Source organism: Tympanuchus pallidicinctus, unplaced genomic scaffold (assembly GCF_026119805.1).
Source record: "Tympanuchus pallidicinctus isolate F22 unplaced genomic scaffold, pur_lepc_1.0 scaffold2, whole genome shotgun sequence".
In the NCBI taxonomy this organism is placed as follows: domain Eukaryota; kingdom Metazoa; phylum Chordata; class Aves; order Galliformes; family Phasianidae; genus Tympanuchus; species Tympanuchus pallidicinctus.
The window spans coordinates 374176-388942 of record NW_026294721.1 but is presented as its reverse complement, the minus strand read 5'-3'; the positions used below and the strand labels follow the sequence as shown (position 1 = coordinate 388942).

General features: G+C 43.5%; 1 long non-coding RNA gene across 1 annotated transcript in view; it reads right to left on the bottom strand.

Annotated features, from left to right (window-relative positions):
• LOC128080567 (uncharacterized) overlaps positions 1-13466 on the bottom strand; it is a 74208-nt gene extending 60742 nt beyond the window's left edge. Inside the window, exons 1-2 of the long non-coding RNA XR_008206768.1 lie at positions 12855-13466; positions 11356-11512 (exon numbers count right to left, since the gene is read on the bottom strand). This is a non-coding gene — a long non-coding RNA (uncharacterized LOC128080567). The remainder of the gene's footprint in view (positions 1-11355; positions 11513-12854) is intronic.
• Between the last annotated feature and the right edge of the window lie 1301 nt (positions 13467-14767).

Below are 14767 nucleotides of genomic sequence, written 5' to 3'. Positions count from 1 at the left end.
TGAACTGTGGAGCACTTGAGGACATGGTCAGTGATCATAGTGGGGATGGGCTGGAGTCAGACCCAAGAAGTCTTCTACAATCTTAATGGTTCTGAGATGCTTATGTCTGATCTCAGTGAGAGGATGCCACAGGTATTGCTTCCTATCCCAAAAGCAGGATTTAAAGAGATGAGATAAGGCCATCAGATGGACCAGAGATCCAGAAGAATATCTGCATGGTTGGATGCCCTGTAGGTATCTGTAAATTAGAAGAGACCATCCAGAAAATTCTCTCTGGCTTTTCCCCAGCACAGTCCTTAGGTGTAGCTGTATTCCCAACTTGACTCCCTGTTACTTTGCACTCACTCTGTGCCATCATTTATACCGGGCCATTCAGGTTTGGCGCCCACTTTGCACAGGAATCTATCGCCCAACTTTCTGTGCTGTAAAGAATTAAATCAAAAGCCCTGTCTGGATGCCAACAGCACTGTATCACTTCCCAAGTCATATACCCTGAGCAGCTGCCGGTACCACAGTAGCCTTGGGCTGACTTCCTAAGGCCACCCTTTATCCTGAGACCACAGCTTTGCTGGAAGAGTTGCGACAGGGAGCCTAAATACAACCCAGTCTCCCCAAAGCTACAGAGTTGGTGGCAAGGAGCTGGTTCAGATCTGATTTCATCCAAGCTGGTAAACTTTCCCTTGGGCTGTTCTTAATTTCAAGCCCCTCAGAGAAGCAATAAGGACTCCAGGATTCCTGTTGGAATGCAACAAGATGTAAGGGTTCCTGCTGGGAAGCAACAAGGGCTCAAGGATTCCTGTTGTAGCCTATGATAGCAAGGACTCACTCCATCTCAGTGCCTGCAGTGCTACATTCCCTTTCCAGCAATCTCTGCTATTGCTTTCCTCCCACTGTTTTGGATGCTAATGAAATCACTCACTGCAAAAATAAAGAAAAGCCTTGACCTTAGGACTTATTATAGCAGAGCTGAGCTTTCCCCTCCACCACCACCACTTTTTTTTTTTTTTAGGCGTGTTACATATATTCATATATATGTATTTTAATTATTTTATTTCTTTCCAAAGCCATTTGTCATTAAGTGGTTTTTTTGTGTCTATGTGTCGTTGCTGCCCTCTACTGTAGGGAACCAGAAGTCCTTTGCTTGCACTTCGTGAATCTGAGGGTGAGCACAGGGGTCTTCCCTCAGCCTGGACTGGAAGCAATGCTTTGGGGGCAGAGGATGTGACTTCTGCTCTCTGCTATGGAGATCCTGAGCTCATGCAACTTCCCAGTGAGGTTCAGGGTGAGGAGAAGCCTGAGCAAATGGGACTGGCAGGGGTTGCCTGCTGCAGGGCTTTTCCATCTTTTTTCACCTTACAGAGATTTTCCAGTTGAGAAGTGGCTCCCTGCAGGAGTCTGGCAAGTGGAGATCTGTGTGCTGCTGCTCTTTTTAACTCAAGCTGAAGCCTGCTTAGAATTAAACCACCGACCCCAGTTATCCATGGCTCACAGGTAGAAATCCAAAAACCCAACCTATTCTCCCACAGTTTTTCCTGAAATCTGAGCTCTCCTTAGAGCATCCAGCCAAATCGTGGAATCTTTTCATCAGAATCCATGAGCTCTCCCAGTCAATCCTATTGGAAATTTACAGCACAAGACAGCTCATCTATTTTATTGCTTTGGCTTCTTCAAATATTTGTGTGCCTTTGGGAGATGCTGTCTTCCAGCTTTGCCTGAAATCTTCTGGGTCATCTTGAAACAAGAGCTTATTTATGGAGCTCTGTGCATCACCCTTGAAAACAAACAAGAATAGATCAGCATCGTTTTCTTTTTACGATGAACTATGCTACTCCAGTGCAAGGATAAGAGGGGCATAGCATCTCTAGGTTGGGTCAGAAAAGCAGATTGTGATGTGCCACATGCTCCCAACAGGAAGAAATCAAGGAGGAAAAGTAAACAGTAATCAGAATAACCCAAACAGAAAAAACTCACATGAGGAACAGCCTCCATCCAGCATGTGAGCTGTGGAGTTCCAGCTCATCCGGGGCATTTGGAGGGTAATAAAGGGCCCAGAGGAGTCACTTTACAAATATCTTTCTCTAATTATTTTGAGAGCCTTTCAGTTAGACCCCAGAAGTGGATAGTAGGCATCAGCCAAGTGGCAGCCAAGGACAAGGTTGGATTTTTAACACAGAAGCTTCTTGGGGCTGCTACCTAAACCAGTTCAAGTTGCTGGACACAGACAGATGTTCAGGTTGGAGATAACACAATTTTATCTCTGACATCAATTGCTACAACCACTCAGTGCCTCAGTTTTCTTCTCTCTAAGGGAAAAATGGGGATAAAGCCCAGTCCTGGAAATGCCTTTGGGAGCTGAGGTTCTTCAGTGTCCCTTTGCGGGGTGCAGTGGCTTTCTGGGAGCAAAAGGAGGTCATCCCACATGACAGCGTTTGTCATGACGAGTGGCTGAGTGCTATTCAGTTCAAAGGAATTTCTTAAGTAACAATGCAGATGTTTGTACGAATGAGCTTTTCAGAATGTTTATCTAATACTAACAAGCACTTACAGCCCAAGCATTTTACGCACATCGTCTCAGCTCCCCATACCCCCCCTTCGAGGTGCTACGGCAGTTAGCAAAAGGCAGAGCAAGGAGCAACGTGTCGAAATTCAGAGGTAATCTGGATCCCACATATTGCCCAGAGCCCTTTGGCATATGGTCAGTATAGGAGGGGAGACACCAGGAAATTCCTTTATCGAGGTAAATTGGCAAGCAGCAAATGCTTCCTCTCAAAATTTTGTCTCCCATATCACACTTGGCAGAGATATGGTTACCATCCATTGACCATCCGCTCCACTAGGGATATAATTATTATTATTTCATGTTTTCATTGATGTCTTTCCGTTTTGTACCAAACATAAGACTGATGTGGGTCCTAGAGAAGAAAAAAGATGTGGGGTCCTTTAAATCAAAAGACACAGGAGCCTGTAGAAAAAAATATATGGGTTCCTCTAGAAAAAAAAAAAGAGATGTAGGGTTCTACAGAACATAATACGTAGGATCCTATAGGAAAAAAAACAGACATGGGTTCCTATAGAAAAATCCAGGCTCTGAAGAAAACATTTTTCAGCCTGACAGTCAGGGGCTGAGAAAGGGAGAATAATGTTAGATTTTTTTGCTTCTGCTGTTTGAGGAAATCTCTGTTTTCAATCAGAATGGATAAATGGAGTATTCCTTCTCTTCTAAAAGTCCTCTTAATTAATTACAAAGAAAGTTTGCGTTGGCTTTTGCAGCATGTATCCTTTTGCACTTGTGACTGTAGCTTGCACTTCAGGTGAATGATGAAGGTACAGTAATAAATGAGACATCAAAGACCTGAGCTAGGAGTCTAAGAGCAGGCAGCTTCTCCTGGATCAGTGAGCAACATCCTCTGCCCCAGGGAGCCTCCACATGCTGCAATCACCAGCTGAGACCTACTGACCCCTCCTTTTGGGTGATTCCACATGGATTCCATCTGTTCTGGACATGGCAAAGCATGGTAACCTCACCAGATGTGCCACGTCCTTCACCTTGTCACCCAAAAAAAGCCCTTTGCTTGCAAGCTAAGGTAAGAAAAGCTTGGCAGAAACAGAGAGACTACAGCTTTCTTCATAAATATAATGGTCAACAGAGCACTCATGAGATACAAAAGAGACACACAGAACAGTTTAGCTTGGAAGGGAACTTAAGGATGGGTTGCATACATGTCTCCAAGCAGGTGTGGCCCCATGCAAACTACCCACAGGAGCTGGCCCACGGGTAGGGATGGCTATTTTAGCCCCAATAAGTATTGCAGAGAAATGAATGAATCATTTGTTTGGAAATGTTACAGTTGCTTTTCCCACTCAAACCTGCATGTCTGTGAGATGTGATGCATAAAGCATTGATGACAGCTTTGTCTTGTGCTCAGACTGACCCCTCCCACAGGCAAGGTGAACAGCATCTGTCTTTTCAGAGGAAAAAAATAATATATATATGTAGGATGACACAACAAAAAGGTGGATGGCTTATTTGTATCTCACTACTCCTTATCATTTACCACTTCATAACACGAATCCTACATGATGCTGATTTGGGGCAGGAGAAATATAAGTTTGACAAAGATCTTCTGCGTCAGTGTCTATAGAATCATTAAGGTTGGAAAAGGTCATTAAGATCTACAAAGAAAACAGGGTAGAAAAGTGGGCAAGAAGGGTGCTGAGGTGGTACAATAATCAAAAACCCTAAAAAAAAAAAAAAGTACAGTATATTCATAGAATCAGAATCAGTAAGGTTGGAAAATATTCCTAAGATGATCCAGTCCAACCCCAACCCTTCCCCACCATGCCCATTAGTCTTCACTATATTCTTCTAGTTCAGCTGTATTAAGGAACATAGGAAACAAAAGCAGCTCACATTTCTGTCTTCATGAATGTATAAACCCATTTCAGGACATCTGAAATATCTCAGTATCTTATCTTGCTATTCATGATTTTTCTGTGTTGTTACATGGAGCCTTATTTGCCATGCATTTATAAAGAGCAGCAGTCGAAAGGGATAAGGATTGCATCTGGTCAGCAAAGCTGAAATTTACGAGGAAAATCAAATGCTTCCTGCATTGTTCTGTCATTCAAAGAAAATGCTGACAGCACTCATCAGTTGTTTCCAGGAAAAAAACAATCATACAGACCCCAGTTTTCTGGGAAAGAACAACGATTTGCTCTAAGAAAGTTGAGTCAGAAGTCAGTGGCTGTTACCCCACTATATACACTTTTGCCTTCTGTATGAGTATTTCCCAACTGTAAAACACCACAAATGTCTCCAGAACAATTGCTGTGAAGACAGAATGCTTTAATGAGGCAGGCATGTATGAAGCATCACCACCAAGGCTGTGTGTCATTTCCCTGCTCCCTGTTGTTCCTCTATGTTGGGCCGTGTTCCTTCACCTTAGCAGGGAGGGTCTTTTTGCTGTGAGTCTGCAAAACCCGCTCCTGTTACTCTAACAATAGCAGGGATAATAAGTGCCTGAAGATGGAAGTAGTCAGGACCTCTAGCTTTGCTCCAATCTCACTCTGGTTGTGGTCTACAGAGAGAGGAAGGACAAAGGCATAATGCGCAGTGGAGCAATGGATTGAGATTCTTGCTTTTGCAGCACATGCAAGGCTGAGATCTGTGTGTGGAATAGTTGTGCAAGGAGCCATGTTACACCTCTTTATGGCACGACCTGGAGGCACCAATTGGGCTCAGTGCTGGTTTGAAGACCTAGGTGCTTTGCTTCTCTTTGCCATGTAGGCACAACCCAAGTGGCCCGAAGCAAACTGTGGAAGGCTGGTTCCATCGTGTCTAGTTTGAACAAAGCAAAAATGTTATTAGGCAAAAGGATTCCGTGTGGCACTTATTCAGAGCCCTTTAGGCAAGATCTCAGGTTCCAAAACTCACAATCCATAATGGCTGGCTCAAGACAAATGGAAAGCAAAGTGCTCTCTGGAGATGTGGTGACTCTGTGTCTGATCCTAGAAGACTGCAGTAACACCAAAGCATGTGTAAATGGAGAGGGTGGAGGCAGAAACACCACCAGAATGAATGTCTACTCTGTGTTTTCATAACTCAGAAGGGGTTTCTTCAGGATTCAGCCTGGGTTTTAGGACCAGCAAATGGAGCTATTCCCTCCCTTCTTTACCTCCCTTGTTCAGTTCATAAATGCGATTTGTCTTGTGTCATTTGGGGATATCAGAGAGCTCTTTTTTCATCATTATTTTTCTTTCTACAACGTCTCACATTTTCTGCTGTGCTTGGCAATTTCCAGGAGCTGGGAGAATATTCAGAGAGGACTACAGTGACTCACTTTAAGTTGGCACGATAAGGAAAGATGCCAGATGAACAGTGTGAGCTCTTCATCCTAAGGCCTAGTACTCTAAAATGAAAAGAAACCAAAAAACACTTTTCCATCTGACAAACCTTATGACACCATTTTGGTCTTTCCTTTAATTTTTCCTAAGTATTATTCTAGGCTTTGTCATAGGATAAATTACAGAAGATGCAATTGCTTCCAGTGTGAACACTTTGCACCGTTAAACAACAAAGTGAGGGTGTTCCCTTGGACTGGCAGGCAGAGTTGCTAACGAGCCACAGGAAAAATGTGCAAAAACCAATCTGGTGGTGTCTTCTGAGCTTCCTTCTTTATCAGAACTTTTAGAGGCTGTCATTACAAGTATACAACATCTTGCTCAATGCCAGGAGGAAGCTGTGGTTTTTGTTGTCCCTGTTGCATCACAGGCAGCTCTGACACACAGCAAGCAGACTGGAAACACCACAGCTGAGCACTGTGTTGGTTTGCTTCTGGAGCTGGTTTAGGAGTTTTGGGTCTGGTGCTTGTTCCTAATACCCAAGATTGTTCTCTGCTACCACTGTGATCCTACCAGCTCTGGTAAATCGTCCATGTTAGGTAGAACCACAGAATCATTAAGGTCAGAGAAGACCCTCAGTCCATCAGTCCAACCCCAATCCATCCCACCATGCCTACTGACCATGTCCCTCAGTGCCATGTCCCACTGTTCTGGAGCATCTCCAGGGACCCCCCCCCACCTCCCTGTACCAATATCTAGGGAAAGAACAGCAGGTGACTCAGCACCAGGATGGGATTTGCATCACCATATACCCCTTGGAGCCACCCAACCCCACTCTATTTATCACATGGGAAATCCAGCCCGTCGTCCTGCCTTGTCACCTTTCTTTTCAAAGGCTCTACAGAGTTGTAGCAAATTTCCTCCTATATCCTAGGCTCCCAGCTCAGGCAGCATAGCTAGGTGGAAAAATCTGGACTTTCAGTGACTTCAGTGAGACCACACACAGTTTATGGATGAGGCACTGAAGGCAACTCTCCCAAGATCCAAGCTGCACACGGAATTATCCCCGACTTCCAAAGTTTCTTTAGGATTCGTGCTTTTAACCTTTTTCTCGTGCTCAGGAAGCACACGAACAGGGAGGGAATAGGCAGGAGAGAGAAAGAATGAACAAAGCATGCCAGGATCTGTTTGTTATCCCGTATTTTCACAACCTGAGGAATTAATAACCTCCAGTAATAAATCTCAGGGCCTGGAGGTGCTGTTTTACTGGGACCTGTAGAACAAGACGAGGTCTGTGCTGCCTGACACCGTGTCATGGTGGCCTGACACCAGGCTCACATCTCCCCTAACCCTACCATGAACCTCCCTGTGCTGCAAAGGGAAGAACTCAGCCTGCAGGGAGGGCACGTACCCTGCAACCTGGTGGCCTCGAGGCAGGAAGGCATGTGACAGAGCCATCCAGGACGTGCTATAAACAAATGAACCAATGGACAAAAAATTAGTTGTTATGTCCTGGGGATGAGGATTCATACACACACATACACTCACAGGGTTGGTTTTTTTTTTTTTTTGGTATATAAGTTCCTGAACAGTACAGTTCTCAAAGGGGTTAGAGTGATCCATGTACTGAAACTGAACTGACCCTGACTCACCCTGGATTCATGTTTCTGTTGCTGTCAGCTTGCTGTCCTCTATGGGATATGAGTTGCAAAACACAATTTTATTAAAAAAAAAAAAATACACTGTACAGCCATCTATTTTAAACACAATGTCTATTTTTCATTGCATATTGTAAACCACTTGAGCATTTCTAAAGTGATTCATTCCTTTATCTTCTAAACAAAGAGCTTGTGGCTGCGCAGGGCTGGGAATTTATGTCTAGCAAGTAAAAGGATTTCCAAGTTAGGATTGAAACAGGGATGTAAAGGGGTCACTTGAAAGCAATGTATTGCTAGAATATAATAGTGTTATTGTCTTATAGGATAATTTATGTATGACTGAACTATACAGTCATAAACCAGTGCATACTTGCAAAGCACATGAGATGATGAGAAAGCAAAGAACTTTCTCAATAAAGTTTTCCTCACCTTTCAACTCTACCTGTGGCTGTTTGTGTACAGCACTTCCTTGCAAGAAGTGAATATGCTCAGTGACATCTTCATGATGAGACCTTTCAGTGATCACATCTAGCAATAAGTTCCTGAACATACAGTTAGATAGGGGGACACGAAATTCAATGCTGGCATAACAACATGGCTCTTCCAAAAACCTTGTCTTGTAATCCAGCAGAATCTGCTGTCTCCTTCCAAGTCTACACCTCAGTGTCTATTGAGAACAGGCTCTGCCTGTCCTGCTGTGCTTCCTATTAAGTTACTTTGACAAAAAAGAAATCCATTTCCATTTCTTTCCAGCCTTTCACACCTTTTAAGTATATAGAGTAAATATTTTCCTTTTTTTCTTTATCTCTGTCCATCCTTTGGAACAGAACTTCCCATTCTTTTTTTTTTTTTTTTTTTTTTCTACCAACTTTACTGGATAATTTTAACGTTTCATTTCATATCCTGAACACACAGTTCAAGGTCTTCCAGTTTGTGCCCCAACCCCTTCATCAGCACAGAAACAGTGGCAGTTTTTAATTGACCACAATGAGCCCAACGCATGGGTCAGGAACAGCAGCAGAAGGCAAAACTGTTCTGAATGTGAAAAATCTGAATCTCATGGAAAAAGAACATGAAACCAGACAAAAAAAACCCCAAAAAACACAACACCCTGTAGAATAGAAATAATCAGTGTATCTTGAAAGAATAAATTAAATATGTATATATATAACAACAGTAAAATAGACTGATTAGCCAGGCTTTGGGGAAAGCATGCATTGTCAACAAGGGTTTGATTAGTTCCTTGATGAAAGTTATTAAAATAGAAAGTAGAAACTATTTAAGCTATGCCAATAAAAAGAGGATACAGGAATAAAAAATGCAGCCAGTATCCATTGAGCATGGATTAGAGAAAGAAAGCATTCCGAGTAAGGTATATTAAAGAATAAAACAAAAAGCACACCTGTTGGGGCTTCCACTAAAAACAGTGGAGAAGAAATTGATCAAAGGATTCAATAACAATACAAAAATGAACACTGTCTTAAATTTGTGTCTTTGTGAGATAAAAATAGCAGACAAAGTGAGATATTTTTTGATAGAATCATAGAATCTGTTGAGTTGAAAGGGACCGGTAAAGGTCATCCAGTTCAACTCCCATGCAATGAACAGGGACATAAAGGAAATGAAACTGATCCCAAATGTCCAGAGTTCAGTCAAGAATTTGATAGCACGTGAAATGTCTTCAGTTAAGAAGAAGATAGGACTTTAAATAGTAAATGGAAATTGCATCAAAACTGTCTAGAGAGGAGATGAAAATGAGTATTGTCGAAAGTTTCTACCAGATTTGAAAGAGTTTCATACAACAGAGCAATCAAAGGACATTTTTTGGAACCAGGTTTGTTGAACAAAACCTCCCTCTGAGAGATGAGTGTGCTCTGATGAAATCTGCTGCTGAGAGAAAGGGAAGCACTGGCATTACAGCAAAGGCTGCAGTATTACATAGGAAGCGAGAAACACACTTGGTAAGTGGCAAAATGAAAATGGCAATGTAAAGCCTTGCAATTCAGGACTCACAGCCAAAAAATCATCCTTACTCAGTTGGACATAAGGCAAAAAAAAGCCCTCAGCTTTTAAGAAATTAGTCAGCATGCAATGCCTTTTAACAGAACTCAATTATTCAGAAAGTCTTGTGAGGTGCATCAAACCAGGCCCACGCAACAGCAGTAGAGCAACCTGTACACGTTTGGTTTAGATAAGCTCAAACCTTGCTCCAAGTCCATGGAGGTGTTTGATTGTCCAAACAAAAGCAACTGACAAGCAATTGCTGGACTAAATAATCTCTTTCCCAGCCTTGATTATTATAGAACACCAGATGGAGGACCAGGAAAAGGAGAAATCTTCCTGTAGAGACAGGGTAGTATGGTTAGGTTGTAGTTGGACTTGATGATCTTCAAGGACTTTTCCAACGTGAGCAATTCTGTGATTCTATGTAACAGTGATTTGACTTGACAAAATGAGAGCTGAGGAGGTTGTTTTCTAGCCACAAACGTGGAGGAGGATGCATCAGAGAAGTTACATTGGCAAAATGGCTATAAACTGGGTGGGTGTAAATTTAGGTCAGATGTGAACGTTTGTGACCATGGCAGTTTCAGCATTATCTTCTGAGATATTTCCCATTGGGAGCAAAGAACCTCAACATTTTAAACGTAGGCTCCATCACTTTAGGAAAGCAATGCTGTGTTATGGTTGCCTGGGTTGCCCTGGGGTTCAGTGGCCCAGAAAGGTCTTTCTGGATAGATGTACTCCTATTCACTGTTTTTTTTTTCCCTTCCTGTACGTGTCGACTAACATCTTAGTGTTTCCCTTCTTCATTTCCCTCTCCAAACAAAGGTCTGGTTTCTGGTGAGCTTAAAATTTTGTAAGTAGATCCAGGGAGTTATGGACAAAGGAACTTATTTTTTTGGTCTGGCATATTGTTTATTTAATTTTAGCAATCTTTCCAACCTAAAATCAACAGCTCCCCTCAACCTCTATGAGTCAGTGGGAGGTGTTGATGTATTCATTCTCTCCCAAGGGAGCTTTGGAAAGGGGGGGGGAGGGGGTGTGAAACACATTATGCTAATACTCTGTATTCAAAGACTGAAGAAAAGAGGTAAACACACAACAGCTGAGATCAGGCTGAACTTAGGTGAACCACAGTTTCAGGAGTCATGGTCAGAAAGGAGAGAATCACTTGGGGAAGTGTGAGCCTGACTAGCTCTCCAGCATGGTGGCAGATGGAATCCTGAATCAGAGCTTCCATACAGATTCCCTTCTCCTTCCCCACGCTCATTTATTCCTACTCTGCTAACAGCAAGCGTGCAATTCTTTTTGGCCAAAAAGTGAAGAGTCTCTACTAATCAGAGCAGAAGTTTCTACTGGGAAATCCATGGTGCAGCTTACAGCCTGTGTTTGCATCTGAAGAACAGATTGGAAGTCCTCTGCCCTGTCAAATATCTCTGATTCCCTATTTCTCAGCCTGGTCCCATCCCTCCCTCTAGTGATGCACACAGCAAAAATTACTATTCCAACACATTGGGTTGAGTGTCATCTCCTCCAAAACAGACTCTGGTGCAGGACTAACTGTGGTTCCCATACCAGACCTCTTCCTCCTATAGGCAGGAAGGATGAGAGAGTGGCCTTTTGGAACCATATGGCCACCCTCTTCCTGCACCGTGCATGGTCAGCCACAAGCACACATGCCATGCCACAGGACAGCCAAAATAGTCCTCAACCATACGTAGATGAACACACCATGGAAATAGCCTTCACACCATTGCAGCCATTTGGAACTGCAGAAAGCATCAATGAATGAGGCATGGTGCCCTCAAACATACGGTCTTTGCAGTACAGACAAAGCTTGTTTTAATCCACATACCTGTTGCAGAGATGAAGGAGGATCCTGCTTTGAAATCATGACTTTTTGCTTCTTTCCATCCCAGTCCAGCTTAGAGCTGCTCATAACGCTCTGCTGTCATTGACCTGACTGATCCCAGATTTAGAAGGCTGGCTCCAACGTTTGATTGGTCCACAGACTGCAAGTGCCAAAGCAAAGAATTCAAGCTGGCATCCATGCCCCATGGTCCCACAAGCCCAGAGCAAAGTGAAAGAGAAGAAAAGCACATCTAGGGAACCACTGAACTTATTAAGAACTCAACGCTTCCTTTTGTAGACAGATGGGATGAGCAGCAGCTGGCTTAGCAATGTGAAAACTGTTCCTGTCTCCCTGCAGCCACTTGTGTTGAGTCCCACATGAGAGGCAGTGCCCTGTGCCTTGGTTTTGCCACGGAGGGTTATCACCTATGGTACCCTGAACGTCCCTTTGCAGCCCAGATTGCAGTGCGGTAGAGGACAGATGGGAAGAACAAACAAAGCTCCCCTTGGCTATTTGTGTACTATAAATAATATGTTTTTAAAGCTGGAAAGGAGCCCAGAAGGCACTTTTTGGTCTTGGCCACCGGTCCCAGTGGAGGCAATGGCTCTCATGGGGTTCCAGGCTTAAGGGGAGGTCTCACACCGCTCCTGCAACATGACAGCATTTTTTCCAGATTTCACTTTTCACTGAGGCAAATCATTCAAAAATATTTAAAGAGAAGGGCTTAATTCCGCTGCTTCTGGGGGTTACACCGGGGCAGCCAAAGGACACGCACCCAGCCAACAGCCCCTGAATTGTTTGGTTAGGAATTAGCTTGTTGCATGCACACGTGTGGGAGGGAGTGTGGGGCGGGGGGAGGGGAGGCATGCGGGGGTCGCTGGGACTTCAGCTTTGTTTTTTGTCAAAACAGATCGCACGTGGACGGCAAGCAGGTTTGCAAAGGTGGGGGAGGGGGGCAGGATAGAGGAGGGGTGGGAGATATGGATAAATCGCTTTGCTGAGCTCTGGCTGGGGCTGCAGAGACTGTTAGCTTCAAAGCACTTTCTGAAGGAAAGTGAAGAAATAAAGATGCTCCCTTCCCCACCAAGAGGGCTTGCAAACCCACGAAGGATGCAGCCTCTTCCCTCCTGCTAGGGGTTCCTTACTCCATCCTCCCTGCTCTTCCAAGCCTCTTTCAAAATGCTCTCATTTGAAAGCTTGTTTTCCCCATATCAACCACTATCCTTTCAGCTGCCTGTATTTCATTTTCCCTGCTTTCACATTTTCCCTTTTTTCCTCCTACCTTAACTTCTCCTTCCCTTTTCACAGCTCACTAATTTCCTCGTCTGTATTTCACATAGCATTCTATGTTGGAAGGGACCCATAAGGATCACTACATCTAATCTCCTCTACCTCCATTCTGCTTTTCCTTTTTTCCTTAAGCTATAGCCATACTGAAAGTCAATATACTGAATGACATCTGCATTGCTCCCTATCAACACAGGAGAAAAAGCCACACTTACCAAGACTTCCTTCAGTCCAGAAAAATCAAGTATGCTTAACCCCAGCATAAAAGAAGTAAACTTGCACTCCATGCATGCTTATACCCTTCACCAACATCAGCTGTGCTGGGACTCAGCTGATTTCTATCACCTGGAAAGTGAGGCTGAGCTATTTCAATGTGTGCCTGCGTCTTTTGGAGGCTTTTCAGCTTGTTCTTTTTGTTTGGCTGTTCTTTATATAGCCCTAATTATTTTCTTAATAGGGGTATTTCTGTATGCGTGTTCCTCTTGATACAGCTGATGTGTTTTCTGTGCTCGGGAGCTCAAAACTATTCCAAAATACAAGGAAAAAGATGATATTGTCTGTTTTAAGTGTGCTTTTAACGAGCTCCAGAAGGAGTTACCTCTAAGCATTCCTCTGATTTTTCAAAGTTTATCAGCTCAGCATAGAGGAAGGAAAGGTAATGTTAAGCTGTGTTTCTTTCTTCCACGTTTAAAGCTGAAGCAGGAGGTCCTATAAGTCTCACTGACCTGGAGTTTTCGGTGGTGAGCTGTGTGCACACCTCATGTGTACATTAAACTGCAAGGGGAAACGTTGAGGTCAGATATTAGGAAAGCATTCTTTGCTCAGAGGGTGGTGAGGTTCTGGCTCTGCTGCCCAGAGGAGCTGTGGGTGCCCCATCCCTGGAGTTGTTCAGATTAGGCTGGATGGGCCCTTGTATTGTTTCCTGATGTTGCTTCATGAAGCCTTGTATGTAGGTGGCTTATCTGAGATCCTTCTGTTTTCAGGGCTGCAGCCATCCAATCTCTCTGATGGATGCGCTAATTTTGTTTGCCATGATTTCAACCCTGTGGCCACTTTATCAAGGGCAAAGTGTGTTTTATATGCAGTGAATTTCTGAAACCCCTCCGTCATCCAAACCAGGATTGGCTCTGATTTGAGCAATTTTGGATAAGAGACCTTCAGAGGTTCTCTCTAGGCTACATTTCTCTATAACCATTACTGACAAGTCATCAAACTGTTGCTCAAGACTTGCTCCTGGTCATCAACTTTGGATAATGTCTATGAAAATTTAGAATACAAAACAGCTTCTGTGTTCTCTGCTTTCTTCCATACTTTGCATGTTTCCTTGGCACTTACTCCTGTATTTTTCACCCTTTGATTGGGTTCTGATATTTCTTTTTCTTTCAGCATCTTCTTTCCTGTGCTTCTCCTGCTGCTTAGTGTCCCACCTGCTGTGACAGACACTCTGGTTTTATATTTTCTGCATAGCTTGCATATATCCTACTGGAGATAAGGAGTTGTGAGAAGTTTGAGGAATCCCAGTATTTCTTACAAACTCATTCCATTTAATCCTGAGGGATTTGCTTTGCTTTCCTTGGGCCTTTGCTTTCCACAGCGTTGATGTATCTTCTTTACATCTTTGGTGGATTTCCAGTACTCACATCTGTGTGGAAAGGATGTCTGAGCTGAAGAGCCAGGGTTTGATCTGTTAGTTGTAGGTTTTCAGTGATCCAGGCTCCTGAATATCAGCAGCTACTGTGCCAATTTGTGACATTATTTCCTGCTGAATTTCCACACCGATCACGAGCCTGCCAAGGCGTATAAATAAGTTCACCTTTTATAACCTTCTGCCCTCAAAAAGGCAAGCGTTGAACTGGAAGCTTCTGGGAATGTCATTGTCTTATTTTCATCACAAGCTATTGACCTCACGTTGGATTTTGTAATGTGGACAATGGTTTGGTTTCTTCCTGCTGAGCAGTTGAACTGTTGCTCAAGAGTGCTGTCATCAGCAAAGATGACATATTTTGATGATCTGCTCCAGAGCTGTCTCTGCTTTCCCTTGGAGGATTTGGTGCCACATCAGATGGATGATGGAATTCATCCTTATCTCACGTTAGTATCTGCTTCAACCCATAGAAAAGCAGTGGGA